We start from the raw sequence: 9,677 nt of genomic DNA, 5'->3' as shown, positions 1-9,677 counted from the left end.
TTTTTCTCGCTTTTCTTTCGCCCTTTTTCGTCCTTTTGCCGAGCGGGCTGAGAGGCGTTAGCGTGCGCATTTGATTGCCGCCGGTGTCAGAGGCGTTCGAAAGGATCAGGCGTTCGGTTTCTGAAGCGGGTTCAGGGTTTTGTTTCATAGCTCGATGGCGGGGGTGATGTTTTCCCTGCCGTTCTTGGGGAGCTGCCTCCCCATTCGAGCGGGTGGTGCCATTTCCGAGCGCATTTTTCATCGAGCAAATGACACCACGCAACAATGATGAGAGTCTCGGGCGTGTTTTTTGTTGCTGTTGTTGTGCTTCCTTCTTTCCAACCGGCATTTGGTCTGTCTGTTTGCAACCCTCCCATCCTGGGTGGGAGGAGAACTGTTTTTCATTTTCCACATGCTTCCCAAATGGGATTATCTGCACTCCGGTGCCGGTTCCGATTCGAGCGGCGATGGGAACGAATCCTCGTCGGTGCCGGCACTGTTTAAAGTGATAGGTTTTCCTTCCGGCATTCGTTCGATTCGTTAGGGGGTAGGAAAAACTTTTTCTTCACACCCTTACGAGCACCCTTGGCGTGGCGTGGTAGCGGAAGTGAACTCATTCGAATCCTTGCGCTGTGTGTTCGATTTTTTGATTTGTTTTCTTTTTTGTGTGTCTCCCACTCGCTCCTTTTCTCATCTGACGCATTTGCCGCAAAAGAAGGCACACTTTCGAGGCTTTTCCGTGGGTGGTTTTAAGTTCATTCATCTATTAAATTGAATTCGTTGTTTATTTTGACTGAACGGTGGTCGATCCCCTTGCTGCTGCCAACGCAAAACCAGACACCAGGCGTTTGTTTCATATTCTTTTCCACCGGATGGCTTTTTCGTGTTTCGTTTTCCCGTTTTTCCTCTTCGCGAATGCCACGGAATGCCTTTCAACCGAAGCCGAGTGTGGGGCGAGTTCGCGGCCTCATCAGCTGCCGGAAGTTTGGCCTCATCATTCACGATGATACTCGGATTTTCCGCTTGTCGAAGAAATTGTGTGTCCATTTTTTGGCGCAGAGGCGGAACCAAGCGCGGTTGGCAGTTGGAAGTGAACGGAGGAAATCTTCTTACGTCCTTAATGCCATGTTAATCAGGGCAAGCGAGGGTGCAGATATGAAGCGAATCGAAAGTGCCAAACCAGTTCCGCTGGGAGGCGCTTTGATTAATGCTGGAAATGGGAGCAATTCTAGGCCGGGTGGGCTTATTGGCAGCATTTTCCTTGGCCCAGTTGGCATTCGCTTTGTTTTCCGGAAGGTTTTACGGTGTTGAACGACCATCCCCGGTCGATCGCTAGCGCATTAAAACTCAGGTTTTATTTTGGCCATCAAAAACTCAACGCCAAGCACACGAATCCACCGTTCACCACGATTCTCACCTCATTTGCATCCGTCGGAACGCACTAATTGCTCGTCACGCCGTGAGTTCGGTGCATTTGCGCATTCCCGCAGGTCACATTCCGGCTGCAGATGGTGGCCAAAAATATAACGCCTCTTGCGCTCCAAACCCGGAGAATGCTCATTACCATTTTTGCATCGGATCTCGCGCACGTTCACTGACCGTAACGCTAATTTCCAGCCCGAGACGTCGGAGGAGGGCAACAAATTTATAATTTTATTGGCTCGATTTATTGCTCCATCCCACCACCCTACTGCACACACACACACACACACACACCCGAATACACCCACCATTAGTCCAGGTGGGGCCATAAATCGGTGGTAGCACGCCTCGTCTAGTCGGCTGTCGGCTGATATCCATTCCACGGAGCGAGTTGTGGCCACGCCATTTTTCAGCAATCTGTAGTGCAGCTGCAGTTGCTGAAAGATTTGCGTGTGGAAAAGGGGATGACGTTAATCGCAGCAGGGGAAGTGCGTGGATTTATTGCAGGTAGGCAATTTTCATGTTTATTGTGCTCACCCTAAAACGCATCCGGGACTGCGAATCGAGTCACGTTGCCGATGGATGGCCGATGAAAGATGATTAGGCTCAATCGGTTCAGCGAGAACTCCGGTTCCGATCGATCAACCGGATAGCTGTAGACAGCAGAACCGCGTTTGGAACGTTAATGGCACGCCATAAGCTTGATGCTCCCACACACCGACGCCGAAGAAGGAGAACATCTTGATTTCCTGCTTTTCTTTTTGGTGTGTGTTGCTGTTTTTGTTTGATATATTTCAGACCCTTGATTCGAGCGCTGGAGCGATCTTGAGCTTGTGGATGAAACCGGCAGAAGAGGATCTGTTTTATGCAAATTCAATTATTGTTAGCGTATTAACTCGTTCTCTCGTCCGAGGCGAAACCGTCACAGGGAGTGCCAACGAGCTGCGAGTGAGCGTTTGGTACAGGTCGTGCCATAATTTCATCCTTTTTTTTCTGGCTTTTCGATGAGTTTAACACGAAAGGTTGGACAAAATGTCCTCTCGTCTGGCACTTGTATTTGTGCTTTTGATCTGAACCTGGTACGTTTCGCGTATAATTTCTTTTTTTTTCTCGGCCAGCATGGTGCTAAAATTACACCCACCGCTGTGTCGAACGTTCCCGATGCACTCAGGGTGAACCGGTTGCATCCGAAGGGTGCATTCGCGATCGTTACAATGGCCCTCCACCGAGCGAGGCGAGGACAGACCAGGAGGGCCCGTTTGTTGCATGGTGCATTTTGCAATGATTGATTGATAGCGCTTCGTCGGGTGGAATACTGATGATGTAGCTGTTGCTGCTGCTGCTGCTGTTGATGATGATGGCGATGATGCGTCTTCTTGATGATGCAGCGAAATCGCACACAAACCCGTGCGTTTGGTTCAGCGCTCAGATTCGCAAGAAGGATAACGAGGGATGGCGATTTTCCACCATGCTCAGAGGCGTATCTTTGTTTTTTTTTTGCTACGTTTGATGCTCAACCTGGCACGAAAAAAAATCCGCCCGTAAGAAGATGATCGCTAAAAAAATCGCTAATCAACAACCATCGATTCCCACTTCAATCTGCGCCCGGAATCATCGCATCGTACCGCACAAGCGTCTATTTTGCAAGTCGTAGGGCCTCTGCGGACTGCGGGTTCGAGTCTCCCCTTCGATGGGTTCGGATCGAACCACTCGCATTCGCCACTTTGGCTAATGAACGATGAATATTCATAACGCAGCGAGAAGAGTTTCCGGAGCAAGGTCGCAAATCGCTTCGATTAAATTGCATTAGATGCTGACCGGAAACTGATACCCGCGTTCACCGCGGGCACCGTTCGTTCAGCGGAAATGGGGCAAGCTACCTGGAGGATGGGAGGGATGGTTTAAATTTGTTACAGAAATTTGCATTCAATCGAGCGCGGCACCAAACTCCCCACCCTAGAGCGAAATGTGAGCAAACGGATGGAGCCGGAAAGTTTAGCTGGGTCAGCCCGCGTGTCGATAGTCGATCGAAAATCTTAATCGGACCGGGCCTGGGAATAAGGTTTTCAGCTCGAGCGGATTGCGTAGCTAAGCTGCCCGTCGTCGTCGGCGAAGAAGGGCACACAAAACGTGGCGCCTTAATGGCATTGGGGCAGATGATTTGATGGACCAGATGGGGTGATGGTCTTTTTTGATGCCCGAAAAAAAAACAGCCGTCACACCCTGGTGAGGTGGTGAATAAAAATGCATGAGCGGTGTCACTGACTGGTGTTGGGCAATGGTTTGGAACAATGTCATTCACACAGCTTCATCGTTTCTGTTGCATTTAAGAGCTCAATCCGCCGAGTGCTTGCGGATCTGCTGGACGGTTTTTGGTCCTGTCGACAAAGGCAATTACATTATCTTTGGCACATCGGAGACTGGCAGTCGTTGGTCTGTGGAAATTGAGCACGCTCTCACTCTCTCTCTCTTTCTCGCATGACGTCAATGCAATGTCGGTGCATCCGCAAAACTGCACAAAATAGACCACCGCGTGCCACAGGTGCTTAAAAAGTTTCTCTTCGCCACAAAACTGAGCACTTGCATTAGCTCAGCTGTCAGTACCTCATTTAATATCTCCACGAGTTCCCGGGTCGGGTCGCTCAAAAAGCGCGGTGTGGGCGAACTGCAAATGCACCGCCAGCCGATTTCTATCTATTGGCTTCGACACAACTATTCCGATCCACTTGACTTCTCGAACACGACGTACCCGTAGTGCTGCGGGTGCAATATGCAATTGGCACCATCAACCCGTTCTCTCTCTCTCTCTCTCTCACTCGCTCTCTTACCCAGATGGCCGCGCGCGGAGATTATTATTTCATTAATTTTATTACTAGTCAAGTGTTGCTAATAAAACTGACCTAGATTAATTCAGAGTCGAGGCGTGTACGTGTTTGACGGTCGCGAGTGCATTGCAAATAAGAAGGGGCTCGTCTCGGTGTTGCGGGCGACAGAGGGCGTGTTTGTTGAGTGTCGAGTGTCGACTCCACCTGCACGGCAGAAGGACACCCGGTTTGCCGCCGGTCGGTCTCGAGCGTGTGTTCTAAGCCCTCGGCCACTCGTGCGAGATGTTTTGCATCAACAGATATTGATTGTTTATGAATAAGTCGCACTGAGACCGCCGGTAGGCCTCGATACGCCTGTCCATCAGCATCCGTGCGCGAGGTTAGAGCGATTGTGTATGTTAAGGAACCGGAATGAATTCTTTGACTGGTGGCACAATTTATTGGACCTTGAAGATGGCTTTAAAACTCGCTAAAAACGGTGCCACTTTCACTAGGGGATTTTACCTAAATGGCTTTCCTGGACGCGGTCCAAAGTGACGCACGACTCCGTCCTTAAAAATAAAACCGTTGCAATCTCGAATTTCCACCACGGGAACGAACGACAATCGCCACCCTCTCGTTCGCTGAACTCCAGCGAACTGGAACGCTTGGCGTGTCTTTTTCCTTCCCATCCTCAGCCCCACGAGTGAGACATCTTCTTCCGACGGGTGAAGTGACCGATTCACCGACCACCGAAGCACCTCAAAGTCACTCAAAGTCAGGCCAGAGAGAACAAAGGCCCAAAGTCTGCGACACACCGTCACGCCGGGCGTTCTGCATCACCTCACGCGATGCAGTTTTGTGCAGGTTGATGGGTGGAAAATTTAACGCATTGGCAATCGGGCTTTTCTTTGTGCCCGAGGAGGGACTTTTATGTCACTTTGCTGAACAGAAGTAAGCTGGAAAGTACGTGAAATGTGCCATGTTTCGGCTGAAGGAAATGGGCCTTAAATGACAGGAAAAACAGCGCTCAATAAGAAGCGCACCCTTAGTCGACAGAAATCGTATCGCTAAAGAATACCTAGCCACGGTTTGATAGCTCCCCTTCGCAATCGCACCGAAATTAATCACCCAAAGTCGCGCCTTTCGCGAAGGCAAATGGGCAAACCTTCCAAAAATCAAGGGCACACACGTGTCGAGTTCCCTTCCTGGCCTGGGTTGGGCCCATTTTCCCGTGTGCTCAAATCGAAACGAATCGATCCGCCGGTGGCAAACGTGCGTTGGTGTTTCGCGTTCACGTTCGCGTATACGCCAGCCAAAAAGACGCAAAGGCACCCTCACCGAAGGCGTGGGCAATCGATGAGTCGCAACGGAAGGGCGCACCGATCGCAAAAAAGGAAAAAAAAAGCCGAAAGAACAGGCCCTGGTGTTCCGGTTCGGGAATTGACTGATCGATTTCGGCATGCATGAGCGATAAAGCGTGCGGAGCAAATTGATTCGCCAGGGTCGTGCCGAAGGGGGGATGCCGAAAATGCGTGCGGCATGCGATCGGGGATGCGTTTGGGGCGTAATTATTATGTTTACTTTTGCTGTCCGCTACTCGCGCTGCGGGAATTACACCTTCGAGCCGGAAAGGGCATCATAGCACACTGGGCGCAATTCGAGCCACGATGAATTTTCCCGTGCGATGAATTTTCCCCGAGACCGCTGAGGGTGCGAGAGTGCGGAATTCGAGCCCTCGAAATCGGCTGATTGGCGTTGCCGTGCTCGTCGACCGAGAGCGGGCATAATTTGATCTAATTTTGCCGCTCGACTGGAGTGACTAATTGATTTACGGGTCCAGCGGGGTGCGCGCTTTTCGTCCACGCTGAGGGCGACGGCTTTTGACGCGGTTCCGATTTCCAATCAAACGTTCCCGCCGTGGCGCCACGATCGACACGAACAGTCACCCAGAAGCGCCGAGAAGATCGAGCGACCGATCGATCGAGCACCAGAGCCTCGATGGGATTAATTAGATCGCGGGAAAGAATTATGACAATGCGTCACGGAGGTTTCGCACCGTACGGCTTCGAGAGGTTATAATTTCACGCCATTCGCAAGGAGCGCATAAATCGTGCCATCCGTCCGGAGTTGCGACCCGTTTGTGTAATCGGAGAAGGTTCCACGCCCGCGGGAAATTGGATGCGCATTTCACGAAACCGACCCCCGGTTGACAACTTGCTCTGGTGCTCGAGAAGGCCGTTAGAAGCGACCACGGTTCTCGAAACGATCACGCAACATTGCACGGGAGATTTATCTCAACGGCATGTGCGGTCGGTTGGTTCCACCCTGACGCACTGATTGGGACTTCCTTCGAGCAGTTCTCCAAACTGGCGAACCCTGGCCAGGGCTTGTGTGTAACGAATTGTGAAATTCTCCCGCGAAGAACAAACACAGTTTCTTGTTACGCAAGCAGGCAAGCAGGCCGGAAGTGGGTCGTAAAACGCAAATTTAGGCATGTTTAGCGTGAAAATGAGGATTGCTTCACTGTCGGACAAGGACGTGGCGCAAGAATCTGTTTCACATAAAATCGGTCAGATCGGGCGGATTCTGTTAAGGATGCTGTTTTTTATTCCATCTATATTTTTTTCCAACAAATTGTCAACCATACTGAGCATGAAATTGGTTTGTAAAAGAAGACCCTTTCATATGTCGGGCATTTTTTATCACTCGTTTGGGTCATAAAAAGAAACGAATTTAGTTTTTTTAAGTGGTTTTCAGTGCATACTTCAACTTGTGAACCTTTACACATTATTTTCAACAGCAAAGACCATAGTTTTCGGGCATTTATCGTGCACATAAGGAGTCAAAGGGACAAAAAACCTTATGCTGGAAGTTTTCACTTTTCAAATTTGCACTTCCACACGGTCTGGTAGTTTTTAAAATGCTTAATAAATAGCCCCTGACCAGACTTAATATGCAGCGCATTACATTACTGTACAAACGAAGCTCACTAGCCAGAGCAAATAAGCCATCCTCGGTCGAGATACGGATGCTGCTGTTGGTCCGGCTGCTCTGTAGCCTCTCCCTTCTCAAATACGACGATATTCGTCGCCACGAAAAGAAAAACCCACGAAACGATGAACTGACCTCCAGCCACAGCCACGGTCCTCGCTGATCCGTGTGGTTTGCTGTACAATGTACAAAATAGACAGGCCTGGGCACTCGCAACCCCTTGCGGCCTGTGTGAGATTCGAACGCGCACCACTACCGGTCAGCATACGTGCGGCATACGCAAAACCGCAAATTGCAGTTGCAATATTCGTTTCATTTCGTGCGCTTCCATTTTTTGCATCCTTCGCACTCCTTCGCACCAACACCAAAAGCCCTCTCTCTCTCTCTCTCTCTCTCTCGCTCTCTCGCTGAATCGAAGTTCATCAAAATTCAAACGGTACGGCATTCGTCCTTTCTGTGCGAGAGGGTGCATGTGGGTGGTACCCACCCACCCATCCACCCAGAGGGTGGCGTGCTGGGAATGCGAGAACATGCCCCAGGGGTGATATTTCATGGCGGCCTTTTTCGGCCTTTCCCATCCCATCGGGAGTGGGAGGGCTTTCGCCGGTTGTTTAGGCCTCTCGGATCGATTCCACAAAACCTCCTCTTCTCGGGGGTGGGCTAGCGGCAGGTTGGCAGGTTGTTGCATGTTCCAGTATGACACGAAAACTTAAACACGACCACCGCTCGCCGGGTTGACCCTTTCGCGGAGGTTCTAATGCCTACCGGCGTGTCGGTGTCGTCGTCGGCATCGTCGGCATCGTCGGCATCGTCCTCAGCCGCAGCCCACCGTCATTAGGTGCACTTTATCATGAGCCTAGCAACAGAGCCTTCGCCGCGAATGGGGCAGTTACGACAGAACGGGTCGGTGGGCTAGAAAACGGGCCAGCTCTCGTCCAAACGGCACGAATATCCGCACCGCACGGGCACAGAGAAGCGACAGAAGGCAAGCAAAAAAGACTCCATTTATGCAATCCTGCCACCAGCCGTGGCAGTCGTTGGCTTTCGAGGGCGCTCGAAACGGTTCGGTGCTGGCAAGTGGAAATGGTTAGTAGGTGAAACATAAAAGCACGTAAATGAAGACTGTTTGGCGTTTGGTGTGTGGCCGCTGGGGCTGCCTGGGTTGAAGGAGCCGCACACACACACGGGCCTATCATGCGCACGAGCTGGCAGCAGAGTGCGACTTGCTTTACTTCGAGTTTGGGTTTTGTGAGTGCGATTTTTGTGTTTCTGTGTTCGACTCCGGTCGCCTGGCCGTGGGCCGTGCTTTTTGGCGATGGCTTTCATGGAGGGAGGGTGCTCGAGCATGCACCAGCCCCAGGCTGTACTGGGGTATATAGGGACCGACCCAGAAGGGGGCCGTCGACTTCGACAACCGTCCGAAGAGGCCTCCCGGGCCGGTTCACAAGTGCACCGACCGGAGGGTAGTTTTACAAGTCACCAAGGCTGGTCACTATTCTGGTAGACGAGCAAAGATGCTTGATGGTTATGAGGGAGAGTTTGAGTTTATTGATATTAATTTACCGAAAAAACAAAGCAAATAAATTTAAACATTTGCACAAAAAATGTTTAACGTCATGAAAAATATAAATCAATATACTGGAAAATGATAAAATGGCAAAAAAGGTATATAATATAGAGTGAATAAAAGAATATAAGATAAAAACGAAAAGAAGAAAAAAACACCTAAAAACCCCCGTCTCTTAAAAGAGGTAAGTAAACAAAGTGAACTCACAACATAAATTGCAACATCGTCCCCCTTTTTAATTACTTCTTCTGAATGTCATGAAATAAAGCGAATGAAGTGAAGAAACGAAACAAACCAGCGATCGCACATGAGCTGTCCGTTCGGTAAAGGACGATAAATACGAAAGCACACCTCGAAATGGAACGAGATAAACAATCGCTTAAATTGAAGTGAACGGAATCATCGGTTTTTCATCCAACCCCCTGTTCCAAACGCCTCCCCAAAAACCTTCGCTCGCGAAGTAAAAGCATTTACTCGCACTTATCAAACCACGCCACCGCTTCCACCTACATCTTTCACCCTTCGCGTGGATGAGTGGCCATGTTGACACTGTTTGTTGTGTGCAGTGTCGGAAGCATGTCCTTTCGGTAGCCGTTGGGGGTGGGTTTTTTCTCGACTCCTTTTCTCTCCGCACACGCCAAAGGAAGAGGAGGTCAAAAAGGTGGGACTGCACAAATCGTTCTTCTCGGTTCCCGGTTCCGTGGAATATCCTAGAACTCCCCCAAACCATTCAGCGTGTCAGCGAGCGCCCGCGGAATGAGAAGGAGACTCCATTCGAGCCCATTCCCCCAGGGTGCATCGAGGGTGCAATCAGCATTCGCGCACGGCTAGAGGTTTTGATTTTCTTTCCCTACTCTAGCCGGATCATAAAGCGGGAAAAATCTCGGGACCGGGAGTCGGCTGAGTTTTGA

Source organism: Anopheles nili, chromosome 2, assembly GCF_943737925.1.
Source record: "Anopheles nili chromosome 2, idAnoNiliSN_F5_01, whole genome shotgun sequence".
Lineage (NCBI taxonomy): Eukaryota > Metazoa > Arthropoda > Insecta > Diptera > Culicidae > Anopheles > Anopheles nili.
Note: the sequence above shows the minus strand (reverse complement) of the source record.